General features: G+C 40.1%; 1 long non-coding RNA gene across 1 annotated transcript in view; it reads right to left on the bottom strand.

Moving 5' to 3' along the window:
• Nucleotides 1-7,736, bottom strand: part of LOC144375814 (uncharacterized) — a 62,635-nt gene extending 54,899 nt beyond the window's left edge. The window contains exon 1 of the long non-coding RNA XR_013435681.1: nucleotides 7,629-7,736. This is a non-coding gene — a long non-coding RNA (uncharacterized LOC144375814). The remainder of the gene's footprint in view (nucleotides 1-7,628) is intronic.
• Nucleotides 7,737-16,796: the final 9,060 nt, after the last annotated feature.

Below are 16,796 nucleotides of genomic sequence, written 5' to 3'. Positions count from 1 at the left end.
TTCCAGAGTCCATTAATGTGATCCACCAAAAGAGCAGACTCAAGAAGGAAGACCAAAACCACATGATGATATCCATGGATGCAGAAGCATCCTTTGACCAAATTCAACCTCCACTCATGACATCAAGTCTCGGCAAACTAGGAAGAGAACGTCCTTAATCTGTTCAAGAGCATCTAAAGATACCCCTATGACTGATGAACTAATGAATGGTGTGAAATACTTGGGGCTTCCCCCAGAAGATAAGGGTCTCACCACGGTGGTTCAGCATCTCACTGGGCATCCTGGTCAGCGCCATGGAAACAGGTAATGGGAAATGTGCATGTTGTACAGCTCAGACAGCAATAGAGACCTAAGGAGGACCAGCCGGACTACCAGCGAGGAGAGCATTCTAATGAAAGGAAAATAATGAGGCACATGGAAACAATCAGGCATAGGAGTGTGCTCCAGTGCCTTTTCTTCTTGTGGAAGGAAAATTCACAGGGTACTCCATATTTAAGAAGATGTGAACACAAAGTAGTAGAAAGTGTAAGTCCTTTTCTGATACTTTTAAGAAAGGTAATACCATAGATTTCTCTGCAGGAAAAGAAATCTGAAGAGAAAAAAAAAAGCATTTAAAAAATTCCATAAATGATAAAGCAGGCAAAAAAAATGCTCTCGTTTTTTAACCAGAATAAAGAACCAAAGGAAAGGGTTAAGATGTCTTATCATTGGAATCAAGAGAAAAGATGCTTACTTGTATTGAGGAGCTTAGATTTTTATATTTTTTTGCTCTAAATCTTTTAAAGTGGGAAGCCATGGCAACCGTAGTGTTATGCTTGCTGTTTAAATAAACTTGAAAGTTCTATTTTTGATAGAAAAAAATAATAAGTGAGAGTGAAATCATGCTTATCTATGTTTCTCATTTATATGTGCTCAGAGGATGCGCTACAGTGTTTTGCCCCAGAGCTGTTGAATGTGGTGGTTCAGATCCTGTTTTCTTTTTTTTTTTTCAGATGGAATTCTGGACCCAGTGATGATCATGTGACCTTGGACACAGCAACTTGAAAGTGGATCCTTTGATCAGGGTGATAAGGAAGCCATGGGTGATATTTCTTGCTTGTAGGATGGTGCCTGAGTACTCAATGGAAGATAGAATGAAGAATACAGAGAAATTAGGATGTGCACACAGATTTGAAGGGCCACCACACATGGTCAGCTGGCTGAAGAGAGAACTTGCCACATTATCCATAACTTCCTGATTCTGCTGCTACTTTTCCAAGGTGGGATACTGATCTAGGAGTTCAGATCCCAGGGCACTGATGGGGTCGGCCAACTTTACCGAGAGCGACAGTTTGATCGTTCGGAGTTTTGAGAACAATTGAAGTAGGCAAAACAGAGAGGAATTGAAGCAATGTGTTCTCTTGGGATATCTCAGAAGAAGGGATAAATAATCAGAGCAGTGAAAAGGGGCACAGACCCCTACATGAAAGCCATCAAGGTTTTTATTGCCCCTGTAAGGCAATATCACCGTGGGTCTTTACTTCTCAGGATGACATCAGTCAAAAATGTAGCGATTAACATGTGACAGCATCATTCATCACGAGGGTAAAAATGGAAATGAATTTTGGATTCGATTTATAGCAACCAAATGTATTAAGACACCAGTTCTTATTCTAATAGAGGTTCCTCTTCACCTACGTAAGACTTAAATGGAAATAATTGTCCTGAGCTTCAAGCCTGAAGCAAATCTGAGTTGGTTAGAAGTCTAGGGTTCCACAGAGTAGAACTGGCTTCACATTTGACCACAGTTGAATTAACGAGATTGAATTATAGCACGGGCATCTGCCAATTCTGCTGAATTCTTCTTGTGACATTATCTTCAGGCGGTTTCTAGGGATGATGAGGTTGATGATAAAAGTAATATATAAAAAAATAGCTATTCTTTATTGAGCTATTATTCTTATCAGAGAATTGTTCCCCAAATTTCCCTGAAAATAAGAATTTCTTAGCTGGGCTTCATCAATATACAGATTCCTGAGATGGAACCTAAATCTACTCTATCACAATTCCCAACAGATAAGTTTGGGAAGTTTAGGCAGCACTGTGACAGGCTGGCTGTGTGCTAAAAGGGCTTCATCTCCATTACTAATTTGAGTTCCATAACAGTCATATGAAATGAATGCTATTATTAATGCCTCATATAGATTGGAAGTCTAATGATCAAAGTGATTTGCTTATGCCAAAACCTTTGGACAGCATTATCCTTAGGTGCATTCATAATGATTTGATGGGTCCAGGCACAGTGGCACATGCCTGTAATCCCAACGGCTCAGGAGGCTGAGGCAAGAGGATCGTGAATTCAAAGCCAGCCTCAGCAACTTAGTGAAGCCCTGTATCTACATTAAAAAAAAAAAAAAAAAAAAAGGCTGGGGATGTGGCTTAGTGATAAAGTGCCCCTGGGTTCAATCCTTAGTACAAAAAGAAAAAAAAAATCTGAAGTTGAAATTTCAAAAGATCCCCTAACAGGCTTAGGGGACTTCAGGAAAACTAAAATAAAATTCCTAGATTGCTTGGTGTAAAGCAGAGAACATTCCAATTTGCCCCCTTATTGTAGCCTTCCTGGTTCCTAAAGGATTCACACCTTGTGCTTCTGCTTTCCGGTATCTCAAATTTCACTCTTTCCACTCTCCATTTACTTCTTCCTCAATACCTTGAGTCATAAGACTAAGATTTCGGAGTTTGTGCTTTAGGAGAGGAGAAGAGACTCATAAATAAGACAGACTTGAAATAAGTGTCACTGAAGAGTTTCAAAGACAAAAAAAAAATAGTGCTGAGAAATATCAGAAAGGAACATTGGAATACTGGAGATGGTGTCGTATGGACCGATTCAGGTGCACAAATTCTGCGATACTGGTAGGTTTTCTACTGGTAGAGGTGGAGTGAGGTCACCAAAAACAAAACCAAAAAAAAAAAAAAAACTATGCTCTGTTTCTCTACTTTGCAAATTGGGTCTCTGTAAGTTAGACCAAGTAGGGGAAAATAAATCTTAGCCCCATGATAGTTTAGCAGTCTAAGTCATCTGTTTCAAAATAGGACAGAATTATAGCCATCTGGTAGTGATTTTCAAATCCAGACCCCTGCAGAAAGGGGTGAGAATTCACCAGATAGTCCATCTCTGATCCAGGGCACCAGGCTGCATTTCTCTCACCAGGGTGACACGGATGCTATGGAGCTTTGTGCTTTTATTTTTAATTTTGTTAGTAACCACAAGCCACACTGTTCCGGTATTTTGAATACAGCATTTATAAATTGAAAATAGAAGAAGGGTACAGAATGTGCAACATTTTCTGGTTCATTGTTCCATGTCCTTAAAAAACAGTGGAGAAGGGAAAATTGTACATTCTTCTAGGTGACGGCAATAATGGTATTCTCCCTGCAACTTACAATGAAGGATTAAAAACTAAGCTCTTGAGCCACCTCTTCCGTCTCATTCACCTCTGATTCCACATGGGGTGACCCCAACGTTCTCATCACTTTTAAATAAGATGTGAATAGGCAGCCGTGTGCTGTTCACCACCTATCACAGGCTGAATGTGTCCCCGCAGAAGATAAGTTGAAGTCCTAAGGTTTGAATATGACTTTAAATGGAGATGGGCCTCTTTGGGGGGAGTTAATCAAGTAAAGATGTGGCTGTTAAAACGGACTCCAATCCCATGAGGAGGCACAAGCAGAGAGGGAAGGCGGTGTGGAGATAGACACAGAGTCTGGACCCATGTGTCCACAAGCTAAGGATCACCAAAGATTGCTGGCCTTCATCAGGAGCCAGAGAAAGGCCAGGATCAGGTTCTCCCTCCCAAAGAACCAACGCTGCTGACATTCTGCTTTCAGACTTCTGGCCTCCAGACTAAGAAAGATTAAATATCCCTTGTCTAAAGGCCATCCAGTTTGTCCTAGGTACTACATCATAAGATCCTGAGGAAACAAATACACCACCTTCTTCACGAAAACTGTCCCCCAAAGAATTCTGGGTGATATAAAAATCAAACAAAAACATTTCATCTGACAACGGCTATAAATATGAAAGATATTGTCCCATGAAAGATAGTGGATGTTATGGGGCAGGGGTAACACTTTTGATGGGAAAAGAGAAAGATTTATCATGGAGAAGTTTGGTTGTCTTCAGAAGGAGCTTAAGAGATGGTTTTATCCATAGTGGGCAAACGGTTTTTATTTTTAAAGTATTCTTTAATGTGGGCCCATCTTTCCCGTCCATTTAGAGGTCATCTCTGGAGTATTAGAAGATAAAGATACCACTCAAAGAAAGGATTGTAGGTCTCGAAAAGATTGGAGTATACCCCTCAACTCTTGGCTCACATTTTGTTGTTGTATAAGAAATCAATTTTAATTGCATTCAATCACTGAGATGTTCAATATATACAGATGGGAGTACTGGGTTACAGTAATTACCCTATTATTATTACCTTGTCCTGATAAATACTAATGCTCTGAAGCCTAAGCCCACTCCTAAACCTAACTCAAACCAAACCAGAAGAATATGCAATGCAGATAACATGTAGCCTACAAAAGTCAAAATATTCACTCTATGGCCTTTAAAAAAAAAAAAAAAAAGTCTGCCAACTCTTGGCCTAGGCCAGGGATTGATTGACTGGTTGCTTGATTGATTGATTGAGGGTTGATTGATTAAATTTGTGGTGCTAGATCCACAAAGCCTAGGGCCTTATGCATGCTAAGCACACACTCTACTACTGAGCTACAACATCATTATCATCATCATCATCATCATTTAATGTGGAACATTTAATTTTGTTAAAAAAAAAAAGACATAAAATCAAATAGAAAAACAAAGATGCTTTTCTAAGGAAGAAGATGCCATACTCTTGAGTTTCCCCCCTTGACCAACTTAGTACCCCCTAACCTGGCAGAGCCCCAGGATTTCAGAATACAGTGATCATTGGCAACAACCAGTTGATCATTACAGTGATATTGGCAACAACCAGTTGAGTACTTACAGTGTTTCACAGTAGTGCTAAGCAGGTCCCATACACTCTAGGATTTAATCTTTAAAATAATCATATGAGAGATGTACTATTTTTATCTCCATTTTTGCATACCAGGGAACGAGAGCTAAGAGGGATTAAATAAAATTAAATAATATGGGTCATAGCAGATACAGAGTTCATATTGATGTCCCTCTGGCTCCTGCATCCCTATCTATGTCACATGAATCTACCAGGATGAAGGTGTTCTTATCTGATCTGCCTCTTCATTGAAGGTCCTATGGTCCAGAGAGGTGAGGAATATATCTAGTGCTACAGGCTTGTTGGTCATCGACTGGGTCTGGAATCCTGGTCTCCCAGCTTCTGATGTGATGCCCTTTTTTCAGGCCCACTTGGGTGCATTCTTCCTGGCTCACTGTGGGTTGAGAGGCGCATTGACCAGACTAGCTCTGGAGTCAAAAGGAAGGGGTTGAGGTCCCCACAGTCACATGCTCTTTCCATCAATTTGATAGGCTAGAGAATGAGATTTATGTAGCATGGAGGTTGGTGGACCATTGTTTCCTCTCTCAGTGTCCCCTTACTATCCCAAAGTGGCCTCACTTGAGTTGTGCATGTTCTCTTCTCCCAACAGTTTCTCCTGGTCAACCAGGCATGGTCCTCACTAGCGTGACCACCCTTTCTTAACTTTGTTTCTCCTCTTTCCTTTCCATCTTCTCTTTTGGGCCCTGGATCGGAAATATGGACCTGTCGTCCTGTTCAGACCTGCCTTGGCTGAGTTGGCCAGTTCCTTCTTTTTTTTTTTTTTTTTAAAACAGCAATTTCTTTTCTTTTTTTTTTTTTTAAGAGAGAAGAGAGAGAGAGAGAGAGAGAGAGAGAGAGAGAGAGAGAGAGAGAGAGAGAGAATTTTTAATATTTATTTTTTAGTTCTCTGTGGACACAACATCTTTGTTGGTATGTGGTGCTGAGGATCGAACCCGGGCCGCACGCATGCCAGGCGAGCGAGCTACCGCTTGAGCCACATCCCCAGCCCGGCCAGTTCCTTCTTAATCTACCCCTCAGGATCATCCTATCCAGAATTTATCAGAAGTTTGCATCTCTGGGCCATTTAGCCCAGCCTCATCTCTGGGACCAATAGCTCCTTCTTTACCTGTGAAAGGTTACATGTGATATAGTCACCTTCTTCTTAGCCTGTGGTACACTGTATGTATCATCCACACCAACATATTCATGGAAGTATGGATCTGTTATCCTGTTTAAACCTGTTCACCAATGGCTTTACATCTCCATGACTAAGCCAAACTGGAACTCCACAGAGAAATTAAGTAAAGTTATAAAAGAAAAAGGAAAGTTGCATTTCTTACGCAGCTGAATTTGGAGTCCATGTGTACTTACACATTCACTATCTGTCATCTTTAAAAAGATACTGTAAAGTCATTTTTTTTATTATCACTATGTCATAGTATATGATTTCAGAGTAAAAATGGCTTTAAGAATTATAAGTTTAGAGTAGTGGTGATAATCACAGAATTCATTCATCTAGCACTTGATATACATATGACGTTATGATATACATATGACACTATGATACACATGCTGTTATAATCCTCATTTTACAGATAGGGAAACCGAGGGATAAAAAGTTAAGCAATATGTTAAAGGACACTGAACTGGGAAATAAGGACCTGACTTTGAATTTTTGTATAAAGATAGCAGTCACCTCTGTAGGCCAGAATTTCTTCTTGGTGCTTTCTGTGTGTGTGGTAAGAAATTCTCATGTGCTATATACCCATATGTTTTCTCTGGTATTCATGTATCTTACCCCCATTAGGCAGCGAGGCCTTCTGCAAAGCTTCAGAGAAGGGAAAACCAGCAAGACAAAGATAACAGAGGAGTCATATTTTTGGCTTCTGTGTTCCAAATCCCAGGTTCTGGTCATAAACCAAAGATTTGAAAGATTAGATCAGAGCCTGGAAACTGTTTTCTCCAGATCAGACAAGACTCTTCAATTTGAGAAAAAAGAGAGCCAAAGAAGCCAAGAAATCTAGCATATTGGTGAAGTCCCGAAAGGAGTGCTGGGCTGTTAGCACCTGCCCTGTAGCCTAGCTATCCCAGGTGGGGACTACAGGAAATATCAGACAGCTGGAAAAGTGGGGAATCAGATGGGTCCTGCATCCCCCAAGGGTTTAGATGAGGACATCCTAACTGGACAAAAGATTACATCTCCGTGACTAAGCCAAATTGGAACTCCACAGAGAAATCAAGTTATAGAAAAATAAGAAAAGTCACATTTCTAAAAACAGCTGAATTTGGGGTCCATGTGTACATTCACTACCTGTCCTCTGTACAATGACACTGTGGAGTCAATTTTTTTTTTATTATCCCTATGTCCTAGTGTTTGATTACACAGTGGAAAAATTATTTGCCCAGGGGATACAGCTAGTAAGGAGAAGAAAAAGTACCTCAGGAGACAAGTGGAAAATAAACAAAGAAGGAATAAAAGAAAAGGAGGAGGAGGAGGAGGAGGAAGAGATAAAGTGTATAAGGCACAGCCCCAGAGTCACAGTCACCCGAGTGGGGAGCATTATTCTTCATCCTCCAATAAAAGTGAGCATTTTGTCAGTTGCTACTTACATTTTATTTGGTGGAATAGTCATTTTCTTGACCTCTTTTTTTCCTGAAGCTCTTGCTTGGGACTGGACATTGTGAAAATGTAGTCAGGCTCCACCAAGGAGTTATTCAACTGTGTGGTTGGGGATTTAAAAAAAAAAATGCATGTGAATCAGAGTTATATCATGGAAATTATGCTTTGTGACAAATATGTTATGAATGGCTGCTCATAAAACTGTGCCAGTATGTATGCTATCACAGCATTCAATTATTTTAACCTGCTGTGAACTTGCTTGTGATAAATCATGGGAAAACCAAAGAGAACTATCTTTAGTCACCGCACCGTTTCCCTGGCTCGAGTCATTCACGGCTCTAAAAATACAATTTATATCATCGGATTCCTGAAATTCTTTCAGTGCTTACATTCTGATTTAAGTGGCATTAGAGCTAGGGTGATTAAGCTGAGAAGTCCAAGGCTACTGACCAATGTCCCCCCGGGTATTAGCTGTCTATCAGATTGAGTATGTTGTTTATCAGGCTCACAGCACCAGGGCAATTAGCAAGTCGCTGAGGAGCTGGGAAAAGGCTTGGGATTCTCTCTCTCTCGGCCTGAAAAAGAATCTTGCAATGGCAATGCTCAGGACACTTTGGGTGGGACACTGATCTAGCATGGGATAGTCCTATGGTTTAATGTCACATTCAGAACATTTTCGGAAGTGATGGGTGAGGGGCACTATTAATAAGTCTGCCAGGAGTCAGGCACACACTAAGACTGCTGTGTTTAAACAGAAGGATTCTAATCATGGTGTGATCATGGGGAATGAGGCTGAATCTCCTCTATGCTAAAGGGCCATTTCCTGACTCCTCTTCTCCATGAATCACCTAAAAGAAGAAATGGGTCCTTTGGCTACTTTTCCTGCTGGACCTGACAGTCTCGATATTTCTGGGGATACCTGAGCTGCAGCTGTTCATATGAGTTGTTGTGTATGTACGTGTGTATCAGCAAGGAGAGCACTGGGTCAGGATTGACTGTGTTGCTTTTGTAAATGTAAGGTGTGGGAGATTTGGCACATGAAGTCATAGAGGTACAGCGTGCTAGTGAGAAAAATGCCTCACTGGAAAAGAGAACCTGTGGACCGTGAATCAATCATGGTGGACAGTACCAGCCTCAACTTCCCAGCCTCCACTTCCTCCGCTTATAAAATGAGGCAGCTGTATTAATTCTGAGATTCTCAACTTCAGTCAGTGAATTAGAATCACCTGGAGAACATTCCAATATTGTTGTCCCCGCCCAATGCTACCTGATTAGCCTTGGGTGAGTCTCCCCTGGTGACTTTATGTGCAGTTTGGCTGAGAGCTATTAGATGGGAGGTTTCTGGAGACCCCCACCAGGTTCCATACAGTAGCCTCTGTGACGGTATGAGCATCAGGGAAAATGGAAATGAAAGGTGCATGAACAACCTAACCGTTCACAATGGCCATTTACAATTGGAATTATTGGGACACACGTTTCCTGGTATGGTCTGTGGATATTTTCTACTGGGGGGAGAGGGTGGCAAACCAGTAGTAATTTCTTCCTAAGGAGTACAGAGCATATGGCCTAAGGTAGGGAAAGAGTTTTAGTAAATCTTCAGCATGTGTTTGCATAGTTAATGGCCTTAATGTTATGATGTGATTTCGGGTGTAAATATAAAGCTCCCCCTGGAGTTCCAGTTCGATCCCGTGAATTGACCTGGGTCAGATCCTTTGAAGTGAACAGGGATCTTCCTGGATCCAACATTTATTATGCCACTGATACACTTCTCCATGCTTGGGGATCCTGCCTGTGACATAAATACTTGAGAAACAATTATGGATATAAAAATACTATTAATGAGAAAAACCCTCCTCACCAGCTGTGCTTCAAGGATTTCTGGATTTGATTACCAGCTTCTTGATGCTTGACAATTTGACTGGTATTTAATGCTTTCTCATTTTTCCTGATAGGGACCACTAAGCACGTTGTGTTCTCTCTCCCAGTTGGCAACTCAACAAAGGCCAGCCATAAAAACCTCCACTTGTGTAATAAACTGTTGTACAATCTACTGCTTATGAACAAGGTCCCTGAAAATGTGCAACCTTTCTGCACATTAAACACAAAACAGATGGAGCTTTGAAAATAACTTTCTTCTTCAGGGGAGGAGTAAGTCAAAGAAGGGAAAGCAAAACTCTATACAGAGTCCTAACTGACGAACCAGGGGCTGAACAGCCTGTTCCAGGTTGGGAGGGGCAACCGTGTTCTGTCAAGGATGCGCTATACCTTGGCGGGTGCTCTGAGGAAAGGGATGATGTATGCAGTAATGGGAAGTGAAGCCAGTCGATCCATTTTCTAGCCAGGTAAGCCAGGCAAGTCATGAATTCCTTTGCGTTTATTTTTTAAACCTCATGTGCAGATGATGTCCATTTGGAGCCCTAATGCCCAAGCATTCCAGAGAAAAAGAGTTGCTGGAAATATAAATACTCATTTGGGTGTTAGTATTGGTCCCCATTTGCTTTTATTTAATTGTTAGTTTTATATATGTTAAAAAAGCAAATATATATATAATTCTTAAAATGGAAGAAATGATGGATACAAAAATTTTAAGACAATGTGTATATGTATGCATACATATCTACATACACACATATAGAGATATAACATGCATGATGTACTAATCTATGTCTACTTTTTTTAAAAAGAGAGATAGAATTTTTTAATATTTATTTTTAGTTTTCCGTGGACGCAACATCTTTATTTTATTTTTATGTGATGCTGAGGATCGAACCCAGCGTCCAGTGCATTCCAGGTGAGTGCGCTACCACTCCCCAGCCCAATGTCTATTTTTTTTAATCCTGCCGTATTTGGGGGGAATTTGTGGTATTTTATAAGGACACACATTTTTTTATATACTGCTTAATAGTATAATTCTATTTGTGGAAGAACTAGGTTTGGTTATTAAATGAAACTGACTACTCCATCTCAGAGTAGTAAAATAACCACTTTCCATTTATTTGCTGCTTTCAGAAAGAAGTCAGTATGTCACCCTATTGGTAAAGTGGGGTCCAAATGGTAGGCATTAGCTGTTTTCTAAACTGTTATGATATCCACAGAAGGTTTTTCCTCCCATGATTACGGAAAACAAAGGAGGCATTTTCTAAAGGAATAAGATGTTCAAGATTTGGGGGTAAGGGTGGACTTTTAACTGGTTTTTATTAGACAGGAAACAGAAAAAATAGAAAATACACTAGGAATTTCCAACAGGTAGGATTTAATACAGGAATTGATTGCTGAGATAGGAAGTGGATGCTACCCCAAGCTGATGCCATGAAAGAAAAGAGATGTGAGCGTCTGAGGAACTGATGCTTACATCTCAGAGGAAAAGGGACAGCTGCTGCTGATGGCCACTCAGGCCAGGGAAGGTTCTGGAAATGCTGGCAAAAGGTGGGCAGCTACAGCCAGAGGAGCCCAGACTTGGAACAGCAGGAGTCCATTTCTCTCTAGCACCACCTATTGGCAAGGACAGGATGCAGGAGGATGGGTTGGGAGCCGAAAGACAAGAGGGGATAATGGGCACATGGGGCCAGGTGTTATCCTGAGACTCCAATGAGTAGAATGGCGGGCAAAATCCACACACAAAAATAATCAAGACAGGAAGAAAAGAAAAGAACTGAGCTATGTGGCCAGATTCCTCTAGAAGCAAGAAAAAAAAAAAAAACAGGCAAGAAGCCAGACTGAATGTTACAGAAAAACAGATCACGTCAATGCCCAAAGAGACCTCCTTCTCGTCTGACTTTTCAGCAATTGTTCAGCTAGTGGGAGAGAAGTAGCAAAAATAACAGAGCTACTAAGTGGTAGTGATTTGTCTATAACTCATATATCTACCCAAGAGTTCAGGCGTTTTTTTCTCTGTTGTACTTTCGGCCAGCCAGAGCACCCTAGCCAGGATCTGTACTGTATATATGTATTTAACACGGGCTATTTTTTTCCCCAAAGTATATTAATTTATTTAATCCTCCCATAATCCAGCAGGGGTAAAACAGACCATTTTTTGTTTATCTTCATTTTATGGATGGGGTACAATCATGTGGTGTGAATGACAAGGTCACCTCCTAATTACCTACAAAGGCAAGATGGACACCCAGGTCTCCTGACTTCTAAGTCCATTGCTCTTTTTTACCATGACATGAAAAAAAATCTAAGATTTTTTTTTTGGTTTTAATCACATCTTTGGCAACCTTTTCAAACATGAAAATAAACTGTGCGTACTATATTACAGGAGTCCCTGCCCACATTTCTCGGGTTTCATTTTCTACAGTGTTGGTTGCCTGAAATCAACTACAGTCCAAAAATATTAAATGGAAAATTCCAGAAAGAAACAATTCATAAATTTTAAATGGCATCCCATCCTGGTCATTTTATTCAGTGTATCCATACTGTATATGTTACCTACCCGTTACTCAGTAGCTTTCTTTGTTATCAGATGGACTGTTGCAGTATTCTGAGAGAGAGAAGGAGAGAGACCACATTCACCTTTCTTTTATTACAGTATTTTAGTATACGGTTGTCTTACTTTATGATTATTAACCTGTTACATTATCTCATTTGTAAATTAATATTTATCATGCATATTTATGTATTGGACCAAAACAACAGGTACAGGGCTTGGGATTCTCTGATGTTTTAGACATCCACTGAATGTCTTGGAACATATACCTTGTGTAAAAGGAACAACATCTATACAAATAGATTTAACTGAGAAAACTCTGTTATGGCCAGTCCCTGGGTAAGTGTCTGTGCACTATTCTGAGTCTACTTAGCTAATAGAGGAAATTTCCCCTATGCAGAGAGTATTTTTTTCTCTATGGAAGAAAAAAAGACGGAGTTGCATTTTAGCTGAGGTGCCAAGTATCAAGTCAGCAAAATCCCATATAAAAAAATTGTCTTAGAAAATTCTCTTAAACATCCTATAAAATACTAGGAAATCCTCAGTAATGAGTTTGTAAAAAGACCAGCATTGCCGGTTTCTCCCGGGATTGGGACAGATCTCTGTTTCTTTTCTTGAACCCCTGATGACATGAGTGGCCTACACTTGGGGCACATGTTGGATTAAACATTTACATTGTTAAATTCAAGAGTCATTCTCAAGACTGATAGGCTCACACTGTGAGACCCCGCAAGGGAGCAGCTTGGCTGTCCTTGGCGGGCATTCTCTGGGCCACTATGGCAGGCTGTTTCCTGAGATATCTGTGTTGCCTCTCTCCTTCTCTTCTCTGGTCTCATTTCACTGAGGTTCACATGGTAGAACTCATGGACATAAGTGCACGTGCATTGCCTTCGAAAGGAATTTCACCCAGGAGTGACCCACTGAGAAAGATTTGGAGGGACAAGGCACATTGGAGGGGAAGCATTAGATGCAATGAATTGACCCTGAAAGTTAAAAATCTAACTTCAAGAGCCAGCAGGCACTGACTAATCATGTGGCTTCAGAAAAGTCACCTGAGCTCTCTGAACCTCAGATTCTTCATTGGACAAGTTTCAAGTTTCTCTCCAACTCATGGGATGGTTATGAGACTCTGATAACAAATGAAAAGGGCTGGGGGAATGGCTCAGTGGTAGAACACTTGCCTAATGACGCATGTGAGACCCTGGGTTCAATCCCCAGCATCACCAAAAAAAAAAAAAAAAAAAAAAAAAAATTGAAACAACAAACAGAATGCTAACAAACAGGAATGTGAATTAGCACTTTGAAAACCGTAAACGTTTACTAATAGAAGATACATTTTAAAAGTCTTTTTCTATCTGTCACATAAATTTCTCTGTACGGTCACTCATCCATTAAAAACTTGATCTTTCCAAACAGGCATCCACCTCTCTGATGTGCACTAAGAGAAACAAGCCAGATGAAAAGACTATGCATTGCATGATTTCATTTTTATGACATTCTGGAAAAGGCAAAGTTATAGGAACAGAAAACCCCATTCCAGTGGTTGACAGGGGGCCTGATGAAGGGGTAGTAGCTGGTGACAAAGAGGTTGCAGAGGGAAATTTCCCAGTTTCGAAACCAACATGCCTAGTAATAGAGGAGTAGACAAATGACACTTTGCCTTTCTCAAAACCTATAAAACTTTACAGTAGAAAAGGTGAAAGTCAATGTATGCAAAATGCAAGAGGGAGTCAGGAGATCTGAGGATAGAATGCAGGCATCGTGGCAAAAAAGTCTAACTTTATTACAAATGTATGACAATCTCCCTAAAACACGGAAGAAAGAAGGAGTTGACCTAAGTAACTTGGGAAAACAATATTTTGACGAAGAACTGGAGGACTAAAATTACAAAGCAAGTCCACATACACAGTGGATTCTAGCTAGTAATATTTTTTTCTCATGAGATGACGCGTTAACAATTCTGAAACTGTATTTCATGTCTATTCAGTAGGACAAATAAGTAAAAAGATGGTGGGTGACAGGAGTCACTTTTCTTGTTTGGAAAGAAAGTTATGGAAACAAGGGGAAAAAAAGATAAAATAAAGCCATTTACACTGAAAGAGAGTTGGAGACGTTGATATGAAGTCAGATTTAGCTTGACATAGATAAAAATGTGTACATATAGAAATTCTTGTAGATACCTGTATATGCACAGGTGGGTTCAAATATAGGTATTTCCTAGTTGTGTCCCCTGAGAGTCTAGAAGCAGTAATACCTGAGAACCCATATGCATTACCAGGTGCTCAGTTCTCCAAAAAAGATACCAGGGCCCTTTGGAGGGAAACAGCTGATTCTAGGGTTGGTACAGAAAATGTACGAAAACAAGCCTGGAGGCGTCTTTTGAGCCAGAGAGCAAGAAAAATGCTCAAACAACAAAATGATGAGGGTACATGAAAGGGACTTGTGAAAGAGCTCCTGATGACCGAAGCTGGGACCATTGAAGCAACCAAATAAATAATTGTAGCATTGTATTCTAACCTCAAAATCATATAAAAATCCACTGAGTCTATACTGATCTAAGTAAAACACATAAGTCAATAGATGAGTCCATAAATAGAATGAGACAAATCTTCCTTCCAGAAGAATCAGGAATAATTTATGTGGAAACTGCCTCTCCAAGAGGTGACATGCTTTCCAAAAGCAGCATCTGAAAGGGTGATAAGCCTGACTTCACTACCCTCGGCCAGCAATCAGCATTAACACCATGGAGTGCATCCTGTGCACCAGCACCTGTGATGGGTTAGGACCACCTGTGATGTGTTAGGAGAAGAAGGACACTTTACCTCCCAGATGCCCTTCTACAAAGTCCATAATCCCAATCTGCCCAGGAGAAAATTCTGTATAATAATGGACCAATACTCTCCAAAACTGTCAAGGTCATGGAACAATTAAGCAAGGGAAGACTTCCTTTTTTTCAGAGGAAGGATGAATGTGAGGAAACTTAATGACTAAATGTCACCACATATCCTGACACAGATAGAAAGCATTAGTGGGGGGTTGGGGTCAGGGAAATCTGCACACCATTTGGAGATTAGCTCATGGCAATGAATTTATGTTGGTTTCTGGGTGGTTGACAGTGTACCAATGGTAACATAAGAGGTTAACAATAAAGAAATGCGGGTTCGAGGCATATGGAAGCTCTGTGTCATCTTTGAAAGTTTTCTGTAAATCTATAAGAGTTCCAAGTAAAAAGGAAGGATTAAAAAATACCATTTACAAAATGTCCCCAAGTGTAAAATATCTAGAGAGAAATTTAATAGAAGATGCGCCAGATGTCTACCTGGAAAACTAGAAAATGTTTTTTAAGGGGTGTTAAAAGGAACCTAAATAACTTGAAAGAGAGGCTGTGTTTATGAATTAGAGGACTCAGTATGTTGTTATGGAAATTCTCCCAAACCGAATCAATATATTTAAGCATGATTTTTATACTCTCTTCCTTTTTAGCAATTGACAAGACAGTCTTTGGAGTGTATAAGGCCATGTCAAGTGTCCACAAAATAAATGTGAATAAAAGAAGGCCCTTGAGGCCTTACCCCATCTAACTTCAAGGCCTCACGCAATTACTTGTCAAATAACAAAACACTTTTCTTGGGCATGTTCGTTCTTATATCAGAGTGCCAAGTCCTTAAGTTATACAAACTGTATTTCAAAATGTCAAAGGTGAGACGTCTCTTCCTCAGAAAGAAACAAACTTCATTACTCTGTTCTAAACCTACCCTGAACTTGTGAGTTAGACAGCTTGACCTCTAACTTCTTAATACAAATCACTTCTGTATTTGAAGTTTTCCTTTGAGAACACTAGTTAGGATGAATCTTAACATTTGACCTAGGGCCACATGCATGTGACTTCTTGTTAATATTCTTTGGGGGATGACAGAGAGGTTTCCTCAGACAGACTATATCCACCTCTTCTTGTAGCCGAAACTATATACCAGGTTACCACCACAGTTATAGAGAGAGTGCTGATACCATTTCTCCTTTAAAACATCCTAAGAATATATTGCCATGGTTCAATATTATTTTGTAGATTCGGGTAATGTCTTCTCTATAGGATGTGGTTTTTCAGATAAAAGAAAAATCTAGCCTTAGCTCTAGAAGACTTAAATCTACTCTTAGTCTTTCCCACTGACTAGCTGGTAAACTTGGGCCAGGCATCTAATCTCTCGTCTTCAACAAGAAAAGTTTTGCTTCCACATCTCACAGGTTTATTAAGCATATCAAGTGAGAGAGTGTACATAAACATTAAAAGTAGTAAAAGTTCTGCACAGGTATAAATTCAATAAATTCCACAGTCAGTTTACCTTGGGTAATAAATGCTCTTAATTTTAGCTTGATGAAATTTCCTGGTGGCTCTCTTGAGTTCTACAAATGCCTATGGAGGGGTACATCATAAATCAATGTATTTGTGCAGGTGAGAGACAGCAGGTGGCATGGTTCCGCGTGTGCCATATTGTACGGGAAGGTGTGGGGTAAAGGCAAATCTAACTTCCTGGCTTAGCACTTTCTTATCACCCTTCACAGTGCATTGGTTTTTCCATTGCTGGGTACCAAAGTGCCATTGATTAGTGGCTAAAATGGCACACATTTATTTCAAGAGTTAGGAAACTAGATAAACTATAGCTGGGAACTTGGTTCAAAATCCCAAGGCTATAATCAAAGAACTGGTCAGGTTACATTTTCTTTCATTGGT

Source organism: Ictidomys tridecemlineatus, chromosome 3, assembly GCF_052094955.1.
Source record: "Ictidomys tridecemlineatus isolate mIctTri1 chromosome 3, mIctTri1.hap1, whole genome shotgun sequence".
Lineage (NCBI taxonomy): Eukaryota > Metazoa > Chordata > Mammalia > Rodentia > Sciuridae > Ictidomys > Ictidomys tridecemlineatus.
Note: the sequence above shows the minus strand (reverse complement) of the source record. Positions and strands in the feature narration are given on the sequence as shown.